General features: G+C 36.2%; 1 long non-coding RNA gene across 3 annotated transcripts in view; it reads left to right on the forward strand.

Annotated features, from left to right (window-relative positions):
- The first annotated feature begins 18,195 nt into the window (after positions 1 to 18,195).
- The window catches only part of LOC140527323 (uncharacterized), a 357,549-nt gene continuing 354,264 nt past the window's right edge, over positions 18,196 to 21,480 (forward strand). For all 3 annotated transcript variants that reach the window (XR_011974763.1, XR_011974762.1, XR_011974764.1), the window contains exon 1: positions 18,196 to 18,549. This is a non-coding gene — a long non-coding RNA (uncharacterized lncRNA). The remainder of the gene's footprint in view (positions 18,550 to 21,480) is intronic.

The raw sequence follows: 21,480 nt of genomic DNA on the forward strand, positions 1-21,480 counted from the left end.
GGCATTATAATAGAAACTAAAAAACTTGTTTTTGTGTGAGGCTGGCAGAGAGCAATGCTCAAAGACATTCACTTCAACATGTTGCATAGGGGGATATTTCTCATCCCATGAGAATGATGTCATTGAGAATAGGTACAGATTGTCATTTTTATGACACACATACACACACATATACGATTTAATGGTATTTGTATATGCATATTTATAGTAATTCTTGTTTATATTCTGTTTTAAAGCTTACAATAGGTTTTCTTCACAACTATTAGGAAGTAGGTTGTACAAGTCTTTTTACATCTACTAGCATATTGTCTCGTGCTCTACCCCGTCCTCTATAATCAATACTGAAATTTACTAATTCTATATTCTGATAGTGACTACACCAGAACAGAGGCAGCTAGGTGGTGCAGTGGATAGAGCACCAGTGCAGGAGTCAGGAGGACCTGAGTTCAAATCTCACCTCACATACTTGACACTCATTAGCTGTGTGACTTTGGGCAAGTCACTTAACCCCAATTGCCTCATCCTGGGTCATCTCCAGTCATCCTGATGAATATCTGATCACTGGATTCAGGATCTGGAGGAGAAGTGAGACTGGAGACCTGCACAGCCTTCCTTCACTCCAAACAAAAGTCAAGTGCAAGTCATGTCATCACTTCTCTGATGGCATGGTCTTCTTCAGCAACGAAGGATGAACACACACACCAGAACATCATGCGTCAAAATTCATTAATCACAAACTATCAGTAACAGAGTATTACAGTTAGATGTGATCCCTTGTTCTCCTTTTTTTTTTCAGTGCCTTCCATTAAAATTTAGGTAATAAAGTAGTAAGATCCTTTCCCTCTTATTTATGAATTTTTCCAAAATTTGTTCTGAAGCTCTACAATTTATAGGATTGCTTCTACTGGGAGTTTTAAACCTAGCCACATGGTGCTATCACGTATTCAGTGTGTGATCCTATTACAAGTGTTGTTGAGCCAAGTTTGAAGGTTAAGCAAGTTTGGATGATGGAATGAATATTTATAGATTATCTAGCATAGCCAGAGCACTACTTTAGCACTGCCAAGAAATTAAAAGAATCATTAGAAATAGTTCCTGACCTCAAGCAGCAACAATTTAGTTTTTGAGGCATGCCATAAATATTTACATAGTATTGTGGTCACTTCTGGTGTGGGCACTTCTTTTCCCTTTGCAGATTGCAGTTCTTTCTTATGTTCTTACCCTTGGTGTTTCTTTTGATATTTTCACTTCCTTAAACCATTAATCTTCACAATATAGATTAGAAATGATCTGCACCATGAGAAGCTAATCTGGAGTGGCAGAGAAAGAATCAGAGAGTATATAAAGCAAAAAAAAAAAAAAAAAAAAAAAAAAAGGAAAAAAGTTGAGTCAGGATTTTAGCTATTTAAGATCACTTAAGAAGTACAGTTATCAAAAGAGATCTGCTTCTTTCATCCTGTTTCTGACTCTCCTTCTGTCTTCATCTTGCATTAATTTGGAGCATGTAGGAAAAAGAAGTTCCCAACAGCTTGATCAAGAATTTCCCAAACAGGAATATTAGGAAGGGAGAGACTCCCTGGGCATTTCATAGGCAAATTCTAGATATAAATTATATTGCCTTCAAAATCCTGAATCTTTAAGATGCTCTTATCATTTGTGATAGTCTGCTAAACATAGTTAGAAATATGTTATTTAGGACATCAATGACTGATCAGAAAAGGTTGTGCATAAGTTATTAATCATCAATTGGTCAGTCCACAAACATTTAAATGCCTGCCATGTGCTAGTCACTGCACTAGGTGCTAGGGGGAAGAATGAGATACTAAACAGACTATCACACTAGTATTCATGTTAACATCAAGATAGTGAAAGAACCATAGGTCAGTTTGAGGAACAAAGGGAGGAAGCTGTAAAGGGTCATGTTTAGACTTGATGTAAAGAAAAAAATTATTACTAATCAACTATCCAGAAACAAGAAATATTAATTGGCTAGACCATAGTCATGCAGATGAAAAAGGGCAGAACCAGAACCGGAATTTAAGTCTTCTGACTTCTGAAGCAGCTAGGTGAGTCATAGAATAGAGTTGCAGACCTTCACCTTAGAAACTTACTAGTTGTGTGACATTGGGCAAGTCACTTAACCCTGTTTGCCTCAGTTTCTTCATCTGTAAAATGAGGTGGAGAAGGGAAAAGCAAACCACTCCAGTATTTTTGCCAAGAAAAACCCCAAATGGAGTAATGAAGAGCTGTACACTCCTGAAAATGACTGAACAACAGCTGGTGGAATCTTTTCTTCTTGTTTCTCAGGTTTTTATTACTGTTTTCACCTTTGGTGTCCACCTGATTGTCCCAGTTCTCATATGTGGCTCTAAAAAACAGGAGCATGCTCAGTGACTATACCCCAGTAAAGCATTTCAGGACGCAGACTAAACCAGGTTGAAGGTAACCAAGGGATCTCAAACCCTTTGGTGAGCTAGGGGAGTGTCTGCTCCAAGCATGTGAAGATTTCCCAGTGGAATGGGCAGATGAGAACAATTTGTTACAATAGCCATGGTGGCTGAAGCAGGTACTGTGGAGTGCTTAGAGCTTGGGTAGACATCAAAGATACCAAGGTCTTCCAGTGCATCCTGAGCCTTCATCAGTCACCTTGACTTTGTCTTGCCATAGCACTGCTATGACTCTGGAAGAGAGAGGGAGGTCAACTTCACACAACTCTGCCTCACTTAAATCCAATTTATATGCAAGTCAAAAGACATCACTAATACTATTTTAGCATTTTTACCTATATCAAAATTCTGTGGCAACAGGCAAGTGATGAAGCAGCAGGTGTGGTTATACAACCATGCACAAAAGTGGCACAAGCCATAGAGTCATCTTCTCACTGGAAGCAGCAGTGGGATTTAGCAGTCCCTTGGGTGTGTGAGCAGCCTTTTAAGGACCACACTTCTCACCTCCTAGTGTGGGGAAGGAGCTAAAAAAGTTACCCTAAAATGTCTACCCAATCCTGGCCTGAAATAGGTAGGGATCCAAACTTATGGTGGCAACACAAAAAGCACAAAAACTTTTTTGCAAAGATGATTCCACTCATCATTGTTACATGGAATGTGTGCATGCTTATAGACAACATGAAATCCAGCAGACCTGAAAGATGAACAACTCTTGTTGCAAGAGAACTCAGCAAGTATTGCATCCAAATAACAATCTTGAGTGAAACAAGACTGGCAAATGGAAGCCAGCTTACCTAATTTCGAGCTGGATACACATTTTTCTGGAGTGGTCTCAGTGATGGAGAATGTCACAAAGTTAGTGTAGGTCCTACAATGTAAATTAATCTAGTTAAGAAGCTGTATGCCTACCAAAAAGAATGAATGACAAACTCATGATAATGTGATTGCCACTTTCATGAAAGCACTACATTACCATTATCAGGCATATGCTCTCACCATGATAAGCCCTGATGAGGTCAAAGAGAATTTTTGTGAAGACTTGGAGACCCTCATCATCCTTGTGCCAAAAGAGGAGAAGTTTATAATTCTTGGTGACTTTAAGAATAGACATAGACTACCAAACATGGCAAGACATTGGAAGGGAGTTGGAAACAGCAGTAGCAGTGGTCACTTACTACTGAAGAGTTGGGCATCTCATGACCTTCTAATCACCAGCACTATCTTCTGTGTACCTAAACAAATAAAACTTTGTGAATGTACCCTCATAGCAAAAATTGACATTTAATAGACTATGTCATTGTAAGGAGAAGATGTGAAAGTGATGAAGGCAATGTATGATTCAGAGTGCTGGACTGATCATAGATATACACTCTCCAAGCTAAATATTCACATTTAATAAAAGCAGTGTCCCCACCTACCAGAAGACTTAATGTCAAGGTATTAGAGCACTTCTCAGAATATGAGAAGTTCCTTACTAACTTGGAGGGAAAGCTGAGCTAACAAGCAGCTGGCAACAGAAGAGCAGAAAAGGATTGGGCAGCATTCAGAGATTTGGTGTACACACTGTATTTACTCAGCTGAGTCAGAACACTTGCAAACATCAAGACTGGTTTGACAAAAATGATGAGAAATTTAGAAGCTGCCAAATAAAAATGAGAACTCCATAGGGTTTACCACCAGAATAGTTCATTCATCTCTAAGAAGACAACATTTAACTCTATCAAAAGTAAAGTAAAAGCAAAGCCTAGAGAGATGAAAGATTCTTGGCTCAGTGCGAAGGCAGATGAAATTCAGTTTTATGCTGATAGTAACTCAAAGTGCTTTTATGATGCCCTGAAGGCTTTTTATGGGTCAAACTCTCAACTCCTCAGTGCTTATGGGATCACATTGATTAGTGATCAGAACACAATCCTAGAGAAGTGGTCTGAACACTCCCACAGCGTTCTCAACAGACCATCTCCAATCAGTGCTGAAGTCCTTGGCCATACACCTCCAACTGAAGTCAATCCCTCTCTAGCTGAATTTCCAGCTAAAGAAAAGGTTTTGGATGCATTTTGGCTCTTTTCATGTGTTCCAGTTCCTGGTACTGATTCTATTTCAGCTGAAATTTATAAGGCAGCGGGTCCACTGCTAATACAAAAGCTGAAAAATTTCTGGGCTAAATGGAGAGAGGAAATTATTCCCCCAGGACTTTAAGAATGCCTCCATTTTTCATCTCTATAAAGGAAAAGGAAATAGATTGCTCTGTGACAATCACAGGTGTCTCTTTTAATCATCACTGGTAAGATGCTTGCCAGAATCCTCCTTAATAGGCCAATCCTTCACCTGGAAGATGGTCATTTATCTGAGAGACAGTGTGGCTTTAGAAAGGTCTGAGGAACAGTCAACATGGTATTTGCTTCCTGACAACTCCAGGAGAAATGTGGGGAACAGAACAGGGGTCTGTACACAATGTATATCAATCTAACAAGCAATTGATGTTGTCAGTCATGAAGGCTTATGGAAAATTTTGTTGAAATTTGGTTGCCTGGAGAAGTTCATCAGGATTGTATGCCAGTTTCATGATGACATGCTTGCCTATGTTCCAGATAATGGACAATGCTTTTGTACTTTCCCGTTCACCAAAGGCAGTGTGCATGGTGTTTTTTTAGAAATGTTGTAAGATGTTTTCTATGAAGATGAATATGGCATTGAAGTTAGCATGGATGGTAAATTATTTAACATGATAAAGCTACAAGCCAACACTAAAGAGGAGGGAGAGTTGGTGCATGATTTTTTGTCCTCATATGACTGTGCATTGAATACAGCCTTTGAAACTGAGATGCAGCAAAATATGGATTGATATTCTGCTGCTTGTGCTAATTTGTGCCTAACAATTAACACCAAGAAAACACTGGTTCTATTGTGTAATGACCAACTTGGATAGACTTACCTCTTTTCAGCAATTCGATGATCTAAGACAATTTCAAGGGACTCATGATGGAAAATGCTGTTAACATCTAGAGAGAGAACTATGGAGTCTGAATGTAGATCAAAGTATACTATTTTCTCTCTTATTTTTCTTTCTTGTGGTTTTTCCCTTTTATTCTAATTTTTCTTTCACAAAGTGACAGATATGGAAATATATCTAATAAGATTGTACATGTGTAGACTATATCAGATTACATACCATGTGGGAGGGAGGGAGAAAATGGGAACTCAAATTCTTGTAAAAGTGAATACTGAAAATTTTCTTTGCATGTAATTGGAAAAAAATAAAATACTATTAAGTGGGGAAAAAAGAAAACATAGGTTCTCCATCCATATGAGGTATCATTAGTTACAGAAAATGGAGAAACTGAGTGCTGTTGATAAGTTCATTTACCTTGGCAGTATAATTTCCAGGGATGTACACAAAGGTGTTAAGGTTGACACACACATTGCCAGAGCTAGTTGAGTGTTTGGAAGACTCTGAAGGAAAGTGTAGGATAGAAGAGATATAAGACTGTCCGCTAAACTGAAGTTCTACAGAACTGTAGTGCTGACCTCATTTTATGTCTCTGAAACCTGGGCAGTTTACCAGTGCCTTGCCAAGAACCTGAATCACTTCCATTTGAATCATATTAGGAAGATTCAGAAGATCATCTGGTAAGATAAGCTACCAGATATTGAGGTTCTTTCTTGAGCTTAATTGCCAGACGTTCAAATACTACTGCAGAGAGCACAACTCAGATGGGTTGACTATTTTATTAGAAGGCCAAACACACATTTGTCTAAGAAAACTATTATTTTACAGAGAAGTCATGCAAGACAGGCACTCACATGGTGGTCAGAAAAAGCCGTACAAGAACACTTTCTGTGTCTGAAGAATTTTGGAATTGATCATATGACATGGGAGATGCTGGCAAAAGGACCACCCAGCATGGCATGCCCCCATCAAAAAAGGTGCTGAGTTCTATGAGTGAAGCGGAATTGCGGTAGCTTAAATAACCTGTTAGATGTACAAATTCCACCCCAAATGTTCCTATGAACTATTTCTTCCTGACCTGTGGTAGCGTCTTCTGAGATCACATCGTTCTTACCAGTCAAAGTCAAATACACTGTATTTTGTCTCCAACATACTGATGTCATTTTGGCCATCTTGGTAAATGGAGAACAACAACCCACTAACCAGGTGGAGTCAGGGAGATCTGAATTTGAATTTTTCTATGGGCATTAACCTACATGACTTAGGCAAGTCACTTAACTTTTCTGTCCCAAAGTTTTCTCATCTTTAAAATGCAGATAATAAAAGCACCTATTTCCTGGTATTGTTGGAAGAATCTAAAGGCATTATGTGTATATACATATATGTAAACCTTAAAGTGCTATATAAATAGATGTTATATTTATTATTATTGTTATTATTATGAAGCTCTTTATGAATTATTTATTTTATTCTCAAAGCAAGTATTTTTATCTGCACTTTACAGATGAGTAAACTGAGATTCAGAAATGCAAAGTGACATGCCTGAAGTGACAAAGATTGTGAGTAGTAGAATGACTACTTGAGCCTAGGTATTCTTACTCCAGATCCAATGAACTTTTCAGTCTGCCATGAGTATTATTCAAAGTCAGTGGTGCAGATTAACGAATATTTTGATCTGAGAGGAAATCAAGATCACAATGGATTGGTTTAGGAAGATTTCGAGGAGGAGGGAGGATATAAGCTAGAACATAAAAGATGGAGAGGACTAGATTATGCAGAGAAGATGATAGAATTCTTCCGAAAGGGAAATACTTGAGCAAAAGAATTGTGGTTGGAAAAGTTCAAATCATTCTTTGAGAGTAGGCCAGTTGGGCTATATATAGGGCTTGTGCAGAGCAGCATAGTGAGAGACCATAGAGCAACTCATAGAATCACAAATTTGGTACTGGAAAGAACCTTTGAGGTCTTAGAGTGTAACTTCCTGAGTTTACTGACAAGGAAACAGACAGACAGAAGTTAAGTGACTTTTCCAGGGTCATGCACCTAGGAAGTGCTTTAGGAAAATTTAGGAAGAATCCAAATCTATCCCTGTATTCACTACTTCATGAACTGAGACTGGAAAGATAATTGGTGGTGAAAACCAAAGGGGTCATCCTTTTACAAGTACTGTTATCATTTCTGACAACAGAAGTTCTGTATCTATGATAGATATCCACCTAGAGTGCAACCTCATCTTTCTATAGCCTGCTTCTTTCTCTGCTTTAGAATTGAAGCTCCCTGAGGGCAAGAACTGTCTTTTTCCTTGCATTTGGATCCCTAATACTTAACACAACGCAAGGCACATACACACATGCTTATTCATTTTTAGTGTCCATTACATCTCTTTATGAATTTTTGTCTTTCCTAACTAATTCCTTTGCTAATGACACTTTCCAAGCTTTAGGTTAAAATAAACATAGTGCATTCCTTAGTATACTACTTATATGACTGCCAATTTTTAAGCTCTTTAGATTTGCATGAAGTTATATTTGTCAACTCTTCCTTCTAGATTTGGATTATCATGGTTTGAAATGACAGGTTTTGACTGACAGCCTGGTTCCTGAGTGCTATTTTTATACCAAACAGTCATAGAAATAATGAAACTATCCCTCGATTAAACTGTCTGTCAAGTGACAGCTCAGGAACACTCTAAAATTAAGCAGAGCCCCACAATATGCCAGCAAGCCATGTTGTCAATAATGGTGCTGGCTTTGTAGGAGAAATGTAACATTTTGGGTTTTGTTCTAACTTGAGAAGAGTATTCAAACATCATTAAAAGTAAAATAAAAAATTAATCTGGCAAGGCGCTAGATACAGCAAGTTGAACTATTCATTAAATATACACTAGCATAATATAATGTACATATTAATGTATAATACATAAGGTATATACATATACATATATGATACATAATGCATATGCTATTAATATACATGTTAAAAGTGTATATTTAAAAGTGAATGTTAAATTTTTTAAGGTAATTGAGAAAAATTAAATGAGGATCATTACAAAAAGAAAGTCTCCATCCTGTGAAGTGATTAAGTATCAGCTATTGGAAAGGATGCTGTACCTGGAGTCAGGGAAGACCTGAGGTCAAAACCTGACCCTATACTTTCTAGCCCTGTGACTAATTTTGTCTGATCTTCACTAACTTCTACCCTGAGGCATTTTTTTGGTTCAACATTGCTTCGCCAAGGAACAGATATTTTTAAGAGTAAGGCACAGCCGAAAAAAAAGGGAGGATTGAGCAAAATATGCTAACAAAAATCAGAGAGACTGTTTTTTACCCCACAAAACTTTTCATATTTGCTCTTTGGTGAGCTCAGACTCATTACTTCAGAAACAACTTTGTGAGGAACATAGAGAATAAATAAGGAACGATGAGGGTATAGTTCATGAATCAGAAAGCAAAATTCATAATAGACTAGAAGAGAAGCACAGTAATGAAGATGCCTAAGCAAAGAAAATCTTTTTGAAAAGTAAAATTACTAATAAAAAGAGTTTGGAGGGAAGAGGATATTTTGAACTAATTACTTAGCTGAATTGGGAAAGCAAAAGGACAAAAGAACTAGAGAATTAGATAACCAAACAAATTAATGAAAGAAAAGCAATTAATAATTTAAGTAAAATCAAAGTACTTAGATAAAGGGTAGGAAGCAGGAGTAGGAGATTGAGAGAGTCTGTGCAGAGAGAATAGAATCAAAGCATTTGTTTTTATTTTTCATTTTTAACACAGTTCATATCACATAACACAATTCCAACGTTTGGTCAGGTGATATTTATTTTAAAGCATTTACAACATAGACCATAAATGAATTTTTTTAAAAACGTTAACCGAGACACAAATAATAACTATGTATGCTAACTACGTAAACCCTTGACCTAATTGTCTCCACATTATTACTAAGAACTAAAAGACCCTAACTTATTGTTGTTGGTCTAAAGTCCTAAGCCTAATAGCTTAATTTTAGACTTGACCTCGGATATTCCCCTACCAACAATCTATAATTTAATAGATCTGGTATTAAGCTTACAAACCTTTTGACTATAAGAAATTGCCACCAAGAGTAGGGACATTGCAGTCAAACAATATCTCCCCATCTTCATGTCAGTTCCAGGCAGGGGTAAATTGTCAACTTGCATTCAGAGAGGCTTAGAGTCTGCCAGGTGTCAGTGGAAAAATTGAGTCAGGAAAATCCTACCTCAGCCCAGGCTGAATAGTCGCTCTCCCACCCTTCCCATGAGATTATGTTTTGCAGTTCATACCAGCATCTCACAGGCTTACAGCCATCATGGATTGGAGACTCACACCACCTTTGTTGCTATCCATACCTGGAGTTCGACTCAGAAGGAAAATCGCTTAATAGTCCCATAACATCTTAAAGTAGCAAGTTCCAATAACCAGGTTTCAGATATGACTATAATTTCATATTGGCTAATGAACATCTTTTGAGGTAAGTCTTAAGTGGCTTACATGCCTTTCCATTCTAGTTCCTGCTTAAATAACAATAATAAAATCAAATTTACCATTAAAACCTTAACTTTTCCATCAATGCCAAATTTTACCCTACGTTACCTGCCTCTAGGAGACTTAAACTAAAATTCATTTCCCCAAACTAAAGATGGCTCTGATTTAGTCTCAGTAATTAATTCAGTCAATTGTTTTAATACTAATTGCTTTTACATCACTTTGTAACATGACCAATTTTTCTCCCCATCTCTCCCTTCCCCCACCCCCTAATACTTCGCATTCTGGTTACCCTTTTCCTCAATGAGAACTCCCTTCTATCACACCCCATCCTTCCCTTATCCCCATCTTCTCTCTTTTCTTGTAGGGCAAGATAAATTTCTATACTCCATTATCTATGTTTCTTATTTCTTAGTTATATGCAATAATAATTCTCAACATTCATTTCTAATACTTTGAATTTCACCTTCTTTCTCTCCCTCCCTCCTTCCCTACCCATCTCCCTGAGAAGGCAAGCAATTTAATACAGGCTATACATGTGTTATTTTGCAAAAGACTTCCATAATAATCATGTTGTGTAATACTAATTATATTGCCTCTATCCTACTCTATCCTCCCTTATTTCTTTTTATTCCCTCATTTGACCTTCTCCCTTTCCAAAAGTATTTATTTCTAGTTACTCCATTTTCCCATTTGCCCTACCTTCTATCATTCCCTTCACCCCACTTGCTGACTCCTCCCCTGCTTTCCTGTAGTATGAGATAGATTTTCTTACCAAATTTAGTGAGCATGTTATTCCTTCCTTAAGCCATATGTAGAGAGAGTAGCTTCACTCTTCCCCTCTTCCCTTCTTCCTTTTCTCCTCCATCAAACAAGATTTATCTTTATCTCTTTTATGAGTGCTAATTTGTCCCATTCCATTTCTCCTTTTCTCCTCCAACTATTTTCCTCTCTCACCCCTTAATTTTTATTTTATATCTTTTTTGTGGATATCATCTCTTCTGATTCAACACAGCCTGTACTCTCTGTCTATGTGTGTGTGTGTGTGTGTGTGTGTGTGTGTGTGTGTGTGTGTGTGTGTGTACAATTCCTCCACCTACCCAGATACTGAGAAATGTCCCAAGAGTTATAAATATTTTCTTTTTATGTAGGAATGCAAACAGTTCAGCTTTAGAAAGTCTTTTATGATTTCTCTTTCCTGTTTACCTTTTCAAGCTTCTCTTGATTCTTGTGTTTGAAAGTCAAATTATCTATACAGTTCTCATCTTTTCAACATGAATGCTTGAAAGTCCTCTATATCATTGAATGACCATTTATTCCCTTGAAGTATTATACTCAGTTTTGCTGGGTGGGTAATTCTTGGTTTTAATCCCAGTTCCTTTGACTTCTGGAATATCATATTCCAAGCCCTTCGATGCCTTAATGTTGAAGCTCCCAGATCCTGTGTTATCCTGATTGTATTTCCACAATACTTGAATTGTTTCTTTCTAACTGCTTGCAGTATTTTCTCCTTGACCTGGGAACTCTGAAATTTGGCCACAATATTTCTAGGAGCTTCTTTATTAAGGTCTCTTTCAGGAAGTGATCAGTGGATTCTTTCAATATTTATTTTACATTCTGGTTCTAGAATATCAGGACAGTTGTCCTTAATAATTTCATGGAATATAACATCTAGGTCTTTTTTTGACCATGGCTTTCAGGTAGTCCCATAATTTTTAAATTGTCTCTCCTGGATCTATTTTCTAGGTCAGTTGTTTTTTCAATGAGATGTTTCATGTTATCTTCTATTTTTTCAAACTTTTGGTTTTGTTTACTAACTGCTTGGTTATCTCATAGTCATTCGTTTCCCTGAACTCAATTCTGTCTTTCAGCGAATTATTTTGTTCAATGACCTTTTGAACCTTCTCTTCCATTTGGCTAATTCTGCTTTTTAAAGCCTCCTTCTCCTCATTGGCTTTTTGGACCTCTTTTTCTAATTGAGTTAGTCCTTTTTTGAAGGTGTTATTTTCCTCAGAATTTTTTTGGTTCTCCTTTAGCAAGCCGCTATGTCACTTTTCAAGTACTTCTATTGCCTGATCCTAGTTTAAGTTCCCTTTGGAGGCCCTGGACGCAGGCGTCTTAACTTCCTGAGACAGCAGGCCTTGTTCTTCCTCATCTGAAAGGATGGGAGGAGACACCTGTTCACCAAGAAAGTAACCTTCTATGGTCTTATGTTTTCCCTTTTTTGGGCATTTTCCCAGCCAGTTACTTGACTTCTGAATCCTTTGTCAAGAGATTAGACTCAGCTTCAAGGTTCCCCTGGGCTTTGGATGGGGGTGGGGCCATCACTCAGGGCTGGGGTTTAGATCAGCTACTCCTTACTTCCAGAGGCTTTAAGCTGAGCTGCTTGAACAATGGATCCAGGTTGTTTCCAGGCCTCCTTAGCTGCTTACAGTCTGCTGCCTTGGCTTCTGCCTTCACCTAGGGCTATTGCTGGAGAAACCCATGTTCCCTCTTGCCCAGCTGGGAAAGCCCTCCCATGCTGACCTTTGGAGCTTTCTTTGTTGCTTGTGAGTTGAGATATCTGAGACCTTCCCTGATAGGAACTCTGCCCCAGAGGTCAGTTCAGGTCCTGTTCCTCCCAGTGCCATGTGGCCACAGCTGTGCTCTGCTCCGCTCAGCCTCCCATGAGATAGACCTTTCCTGTTGGCCTTCTGGGTTACTTTTGGCTGGAAACCTCTTTTGCTCTGTTGTTCTGTGGCTTCTGCTGCCCTAGACTTTATTGAGAGTCATTTTTACAGGTATTTTGTGGATGTGGGGGAACCACTAGAGTATATGCATCTTTCTACTCTGCCATCTTGGCTATGCTGAATCAAAGCAGTTTAAGCAAAATTAATCTCAAGGAAAATGTGAAGACTTAAAAGAGAAAAGAGATTAAAAAAACTAAAGAGATCAATAGAAAAAACTCCCACAAGCCTTAAAGTTATAACTTTAAATATGAATGTATTATACAAACAAAATATATGAAAGAAAGTTTAAGAGATCCTAGGCACTTTCAAGTTAAAATTATTTAAAGATACTTTCTGAGGGATTATGGGGTGTTTTAAGGTTAATTCTGATCATGTGAATTATGTTTTGCTTTTGAAATATTTCATATATAGTGCTTTAGATGACAATCTCACATAAGACCCTCTTTTACTGGTGATGACACAGTGCTGGCAGGAACAACTAATATTTTGTGTGTCAGAATAAAGCTGAAAAAAAATCTTGACAGGATAAAACAATGGCATGAACTTGACAGGATAGGTAATAGATAGGTAGACAGACTGATGGAATATTAGGCATTCACTAGGTTCCAGGCACCGTGCAAGTGCTAGGAATATAAATATATGAGTACTGGGAATATAAGTATATAAATATAATATAATAACAAGTATATATTATATATCTATCATTATAATATACATTGTATATAATAATCTATGTAGTTATAATAACATGTAATATTATTATAAGTATATAAAGATAGTACTTATAAACATATAAGTACTGGGTATAGAAATATAAATAGAAGCAAAGGGGGATAGTCCTTGCTTTCAAGGAATTGCATTCTAGTGAGAAGATAGCACATGAAAGGAGCTTAAATGTAGGGAGAAAGGAGAAGGTGCCACCTCGTGGGGGAATGATGGAAAAGTCCAGAATACTTGGAATAGAGTTGGAATAGAAGTGATGGCCAGGGCTCTTCAAGCAATAGTGATGCCATGCAGGAACTCACCAATCAGAGGAGAGGACAAAGAATTGGAGGAATCTTCGGAGTTATAAGGCTGTGGATGGAAGCGGAAGAGGCTGGAGAGTCAAGTGCAGATGTTGTTATTGCTCACTTGTGTCCAATTTTTCATGACCCTGTGGACCATAGCATTGCCAATACTGTCCTTCAAGTTTTCTTGGCAAAGATCCTGGAGTGCTTTGCCATTTCCTTCTCCAGTGGATTAAGGCAAACAGAGGTTAAATGACTCGCCAGAGTCACATAGCTAGTAAGTGTATGAGGCTGGATTTGAACTCACAGCTTTCTGGCTCCAGGGCTAGCACAGTATCCACTGAGTCACCTAGCTACTTTCAAATACAGATGTAGAAACTGGAAGTTAATAGGTATAAATATAATGTTCTACAGTTGGACCAACTTCACAATTCTAGGATGACCAACTTAATAGTAAGCTACATGGAGTGGGGGGATCTGATCAAGATGTCTAACTGAATACAAATAAACTGCCCAGCTATCTCATGCTTACTTTAGAAAACCTAACTAACTTGATATTCATATCAAGCCAAATGTAACAGAAGATCAAACCTGGCTTTTGCATAAGACTCTTTTTATCCATTGAGAGAATAATTGATCAAAAATTTCCCTTTGGGTCAGATAGGATATTTAATTGTGGTCAAGCAGACCTATCTTCCATCTGACTGGAGAATGCATTTAGTTTGTGTATTGTTTGATGTATTTGGATTTCTACATATTCATTTGAAAGTATAGGCATAAATTAATTTTTGCTTAAATTGATAAAAAGCAGCTTTCTAAAACCATTAGCAAACCTTATTTGTAATGGGGATAAGCTGGAATGCTTCCCAGTAAAGAAGAGGTGTGAAACAAGGCTTCTCACTGGTCACCAATATTATTCAATATTGCATTAGAAGTCCTAGCAATAGTAATAAAAGAAGTAAAAGAAATAGAAGGAATCAGAATAGGGAATGAGGTAACAAAACTGTATCGTTTTGCAGATGATATAATGATATACTTGGAAAATACCAAAGATTCAACTAAAAACTTAGTTGAAACAATGATCAATTTTAGCAAAGTAGGATATAAATTAAATCCACATAAATCATCAGCATTTCTATACATCACAAACAAAACTCTGCAAGAAGAGATAGTAAGAGATACCCCATTTAAAATAACTCTAGACAGTATAAAATACCGAAGAGTACACTTCACAAAACAAACCCAGGAATTATATAAACAAAATTGTAAGAAAATATTTTACATAAATGAGACCAGATTTAAATCACAAATATTAATTTTTCATAGGTAGGCAGTGCCAATAAAGTAAAAATGACAAAGTTACCTAATTTGTATACAATGCCATTTCAATTAAATTACCCAAAAATTATAACAAAATTCATTTGGAAGAATTTTTATGTATTCTAATCTATTTGCTATCCAATTGAAAAAAATGAATATTTTCACTCTTTAATATGTTTGATGGTCTTTATGTAACTGGCATGTGGTGGAAAGGGAATCAAATCTTTGGATATAGATTAGGGCACTCTTTTCTAATTAAAGGATAATGATTTTAAAATTGGCTTGAACTTAAAAATTATTTCCCTAAGACTAGGATTTGGCAAACTATACAGTGGGTCCTTTCTGACTCACTGCCTATTTTTGTTCAGTCAGTGAATTAAGTTGTATCATATTCAAAAATGTAAAAACCATTAAGTTGATGGAGGGATACAAAAACAGGTAGTGAGTCAGATTTGGTTCTCAAGTTGTTGCCTGCTGAACCCTATCCTAAACTAACATTATTCAGAAGGGCATATATAATTCTACTACTGTATCTATTGTCTGAGAAGGAGAGTAGGCAAAATTAATGAGCCCAATTGCTTGCTTTCTGAAAGATTGGAATCCAAGTACACATTTTCTCCTTCTTTAAAACGTAAGCTCCTTAGGAACAGAAAATGTTTGCCATCTATCTTTATACCTTTAGTATTTGGCATATTGTATGTGATTGGGCAACTAGGTGGAGCACTGGATAGATCACCAGTGCAGGAGTCAGGAGGACCTGAGCTCAAATCTCACCTCAGACACTTGACACTCACTAGCTGTGTGACCTTGGTCAAGTCACTTATGCCCAATTGCCTCATCCTGGGTCATTTCCAGGCATCCTGATGAATATCTGGTCACTGGATTCAGATGGGTCTGGAGGAGAAGTGAGGCTGGTGACCTGCACAGCCCTCCCTCACTCAAAATAAAGTCAAGCGCAAGTCATGTCATTATTTCTCTGATGGCATGATCTTCTTCAATAACGAAGGATGAACACATACATACATAGTATGCATTTAATAAATGCTTGCTTGCTTGATGAGTTGAATGATTGATTGAAATAACTGATTTTTCTGACATTAAACTATGTCCAGTTATAAAAAATAATATTAAAAAGTGCTCCTTATTTCCCTTGCTTTCATACTGTGCCACACTATAGTAATCTTTCAAGTATGCAATAATCAAGGTTTAGGCATGCTGAAATATTATAAAGTGCAATAAGTTGAGACTTGATGATCTATATGGTCTTCAATAATTTTCAGAGCTTGTGATTCTACCAGGCCAACTAAGTATAATTAATTACTCATAAAAATAATAATAGCTAACATTTATATAGCAATTAAACTATACTAGACACTCTTCTAAACATTCAGCAAATATTATCTAATTTGATCCTCACAACCCTGGGAGAAAGGTGTGCTATTATTATCCCTATTTTACAGATGAGGATACTGAGGCAAACAGAGGTTAAGTGACTTACCCAAGATTATGTAGCTAGTAATTGTATGAGGCTGATTTTTTTTTCCCTTTTAAAAATCTCTCATCTAATTTTTTCTCAACTACATTAACAAAATCTGACATTCACTTTTAAAATATTTTAGCACCAAATTCTTTCCCTTTCTACTTTCACTTGAGAAGACAAGTAATTTAATATTAAAGATAAATTCATGCAAACCTTAGTTCCATATTATCCCATTTGTGAAAGAAAACATAGACTAAAGGAAAAAAATAACTAAATTCAAGAAAAATGAAATAAAAACTAGTTTTTTTTAAAGCATCATGTTAATCATTTTTATAGCATGATAATATTTCATTACAATCATATAACATAACTTGTTTAGCCATTCCCCAATTGATGGACATTCCCAATTTCTAGTTCTTTACCACCACAAAAAGAGCTAATGTATATATATATATATATATATATATATATATATATATATATATATATATATATATATATATATATTACATAAAGGTCCTTTTCCTTTTTCTTTAATCTCTTTGGGATGCAGACCTAGTAGTGGTAAAGAATATGCACAGTATTGTAGCCCATTGGGCATAGTTCCAAAATGCTCTGCAGAATGTTTGAATAAGTTCATGTCTCCACCAACAATGCATTAGTGTCTCTATTTTTTCAAATTCCCTCCAGCATTTGTCATTTTCCTTTTCTGTCATATTAGCCAAACTGATAAGTGTGAGGTGATATTTTAGAGTTGTTTTAATTTGCATTTCTCTGATTGACAGTGATTTAGAGCATTTTTTCTTTATGACTACACATAGATTTGATTTTGTCAAATTTTTCTATGCCCTTTTAAAATCTATTGACTTTATTTTACTTTATTTTACTACATCATCCTCAATGATGAAACTTGAAGGAAAATAAGAGACATCAGATGAAAAGTTCTGCAAAGATTTTTAACAATTATCTTTTTTTCACCATCAGAGGCAGTAGAGCCATCATTCTAATGTTACACAACCAGATATGCTTAGAGAATCAGTGGAAAGGGCTCTGAACAAAACAATAGTCACAAAAGTAGCTGAGTTAGATCAAGTGTATGTAGTGGGGATCCAAATCAATGCAACACAATTGTAAGAATGTTTAGAGTTCTATTAATAAGCTATATATAGATAGGGAAAATATAAAAAGGGTACAAAAACTCAAATCTTAGTGAAACCCAAAGAAAGTGATGGATAGAACATCAAGAATTATTGCCCCATATACCTACTTTCCCACTAATATGAGTTTTTATGAGAAACACTTATGCATCCACTGAGGGTATCCTTAATGAAAGTATCAAAAAGGAATTTTGCAAGTGATGTAGTTCAGAGTAGATACATCTTCATATATATGTATTCATATGACTGAAAGATGTAGAAAAATACATTACTCTGTTTATTGTTAATTGACTACTAAAGAGATTTGTCTCAGTGAAGCCAAATACTAATTCTCTTTTAATAGAATGTTTCCATGCATGCATCAAAATTATGCAGAATTCCTTAAAAATATATCAACAGTGAAAATCTTGTTTGATGGTCCCTCTGACCATGAATGTCATTTGAGACTTAAAATTGGGAAAGATATACTTTCCAAAGACAAGCATGTTTTGATACTTTAGATCTGTGACCTTGTGATCCTGGGCTGACTTAACCAAACAAAATGACAAAGGTTGAAAACCTATAATATTGATTACAGTTCAAAGTTTTATTAAGAGAGGCATTAGTGGCTAGAACAAGAAAGATGATACAGTCCATTGTACTTTTCTCTAATTAGGTCACATCTGATTCATCTGTAATACTCTCTTCAATATCATATATAAGAAGGATGCAGACAGACTAGACATTTTAGAAAGGATATAGACAAGTTAGAATGAATCAAGAAAAGGATGAAATTAATGATAAGAAGTTCAAGAAATTGGTACAAGAGGGCCAATTGAATGAAAAGAGGATGAGAAGACTTGAGAAGCATGATGGCTGACTCTTTGATGGACTATTATATGGAAATGGGATTATATTTATTTTTATTGGCTCCATAAGGAAGAACTAAGAATAATGAGTAGAATTTACAAAGAGGTAAGTACTGGTTTGATGTAAAGAAAAATCTTTCTAAGAATTGGTACTATCAAAAAGTTGAATAGGTTGCCTGGGAAGATAGATGTTTTCCCTCTCATTCTTCAGGCATAGGAATAGAAGGTTATTGGAGAGGCAGTAATATTAAGGAAGAAGAAAGAGAGAGAGAGAGAGAGAGAGAGAGAGAGAGAGAGAGAGAGAGAGAGAGAGAGAGAGAGAGAGAGAGTACTCATGAGAAAGACAGGTGGAGAAAGAGAGAGAAAGGCTCAATTAATAACAAATCTGCTTCAATACCTTCATGCTCCTAAAGTTTATGATTTTGTGGCCACTGGAAAGATCACAGAAATGAAATCGTATAATATTTTAATTTAAGAATTGAGTGTGAACTTGATTAACACATAAACTAAAATTTAACCAGTGTTATGTGGTACAATTTGGAGAAGAGACTCAAGAGAGCCTGTGTACTCATTAGAAAGCAGGAAGTTGTTTTTTTCCCTCCCATTTGAAAGTTTTTATGGAAATAGAAAATGATACTGTCCATGATATCAGCAGATGATTTTTAACATGTTTGTCAATAGTTTCCTTTCAATTTTAATTGACAAACTTATTGGTACTCTAGCTCCCCAAAAGATGAAGGAGTGAAAGTTTCAAAGAATGACACAAGTTTAAATGTGACAAAAATGCAGCTCTTGTAACCTGTCAAAATGAAACCGAGAAATCATCAGGTGCGGCAGTGTTGAAGGAAATTACCAGTGTAATGGGCTGTGCAATTATATGTAAAGGGATTTAAACATACCTTCTAGGGCTATTCTGTCAGCATGACAAATCTCAGAACGATCAGGAAAGTGAAAGGGAATGTTCACTTACCTCGGGTAGACTGACATGTACAATCACAGAATATGTTTCTGGAAGCTTTCAAGCCTCAGGATATTTGCAGGCACCTACGGAAATATCATTATTTACAACCTGACCCTGAATCAATTCCTAACCTTATCATTTTGATTTGCATAACCAGACCAACCAGTATATAGGAGCATTGAAGAGATATGGGATTAATTGGGTTGTATCATGTACTCTGCATATTTAGCTCCCTCAAAATGCAATTTCTCAGATGTCTTGATAGTTTAGACATTCTTCTTAAGGGGACTTAAATTTGGGGAAGAATCAGTGATACAATTTCTTTATAGAAAATGTTCGTGTTAATACAACATGATCCTATAATCAACAGGCAGTAGAAAGAGAATTGGTTATGAAATAATAGATTTATAGATTGAGAGCTAAAGAATATCTAGGCACAGCTCTTCATTTTAAGAGAGAGAAACTGAGGCCCAGGAGGTTAAATAACTTGTCAAGGAACAAGCTTGTATCAAGTGACAGAACTTGGATTTGCATCCAGGTCCTCTGACTACAAACAGCACTCTTTTCATTAAATTATTTTATCTCCTAATTATAGGATCTGGATTTGAATCCTAACACTGATACTTTCTATTTGTGTAACCTTGAACAAATCATTTAACTTCTCTGAGCCTCAGTTTTCTCCTTTGAAAGATGATGGATACTAAGTGAACTTTAAAGTCCCTCCAAGTTTTAAATCTGTGATGCAATAATCTTACGTAGAACATTGGAAATATTAAAGTTAATTTTAGAACATTTAAACTTAAAGTAAATTTGCACTTTAATTCTTTCACAGGTCTGTGATCTCATCCATATTGAAAGACTTTCTAATCCTTCATCTACTATCTATCCAGTATGCTGCAATCGATCAGTTAATATGTGCTTATACAGTAAGCCAAGCATTAAGCCAAGCATAAGGGACAGGTTAACTGACAAAAGTGAAATTGTTCCTAACCTCATGGAGCTTAAGTTCTAAATCAGCACATATGAATGTATTTACAAGTATACATGCGTGGGTTTGTTCACCCTAACAAGAAAAAACAGGGATGGGACCCTTTAGTTAACTTCCTATGATTATGCAAATGAATTTACAATCTGCAGTTCACAACTCTGATGCCTGTTATCAGAACTTATAGTTACTACCCCTTTGGAATTATATCAAACTGATTAATACTGATTGGAATAAAATAGGGGTCCAATAAATAGGACTCTAATTAATCATATATCACAGAAATGTGGGATGAGTGAGTACAAAGAGTTTTGCTTGATACCCAAATTGCAAACGCAGATGACTGGGGGCATGGTCATACCCTCAGTAATAATAGGGAAGCTTGGAAGATGGATGGAAGCCTTCTTTTAGTGCTTTTAGCAATATGTGGGAATGAGTGCAGTGCTGACTGTCCATCTGTTATCCTTTACTCTTGCTATGTGACTTATCCATTTTTTGAGGGGGGTCATACACTTCTTGAATGATTTCTTCTATACTGCTTCTTAAATGCAAGTTGTTGTTTATATGCTGCAGCCTATTTGTAGATACCAGATGCTTCTCCACCATCCTTTGGATCACTTACAATTTTAATTCTTGGAAGATTATGGCATTCTCTGATTCATAGCTAATGAGCATCTCTGTTAAAATATTAGCATTAAAAATAAGTTATTGTTTCAGGCAACAGTTTGGGATTATTGAAAGTATTTCCTAGTTTTTCAAATACATTCTATTCCTTTCTTTCTCCAATTCAATTTTGAACTCAGTTCATAGCCTATCTACAGTGTCTTTCCAAGACACAGAGGCACTGTGAAAGAACTCAACATGCAGTTCACTTAATTGCAAATCAAAGTCTGGACAATAGGAAGTCTTAGTCTACATTGTTACACATGTGTGAATGGTTAAGCTAAACATTTTGAGTGACTATAGCTCAATTTAAGGAAATTTTTTAATACTTTTGGGCTTACTGTAATCCACAGATCAAATTCCTAATTTTAGATGAAATGATACTGATTATTAATTTCAAATTTAATTTTTATCCCCAATAGGTTAAG

Source organism: Notamacropus eugenii, chromosome 2, assembly GCF_028372415.1.
Source record: "Notamacropus eugenii isolate mMacEug1 chromosome 2, mMacEug1.pri_v2, whole genome shotgun sequence".
NCBI lineage: Eukaryota > Metazoa > Chordata > Mammalia > Diprotodontia > Macropodidae > Notamacropus > Notamacropus eugenii.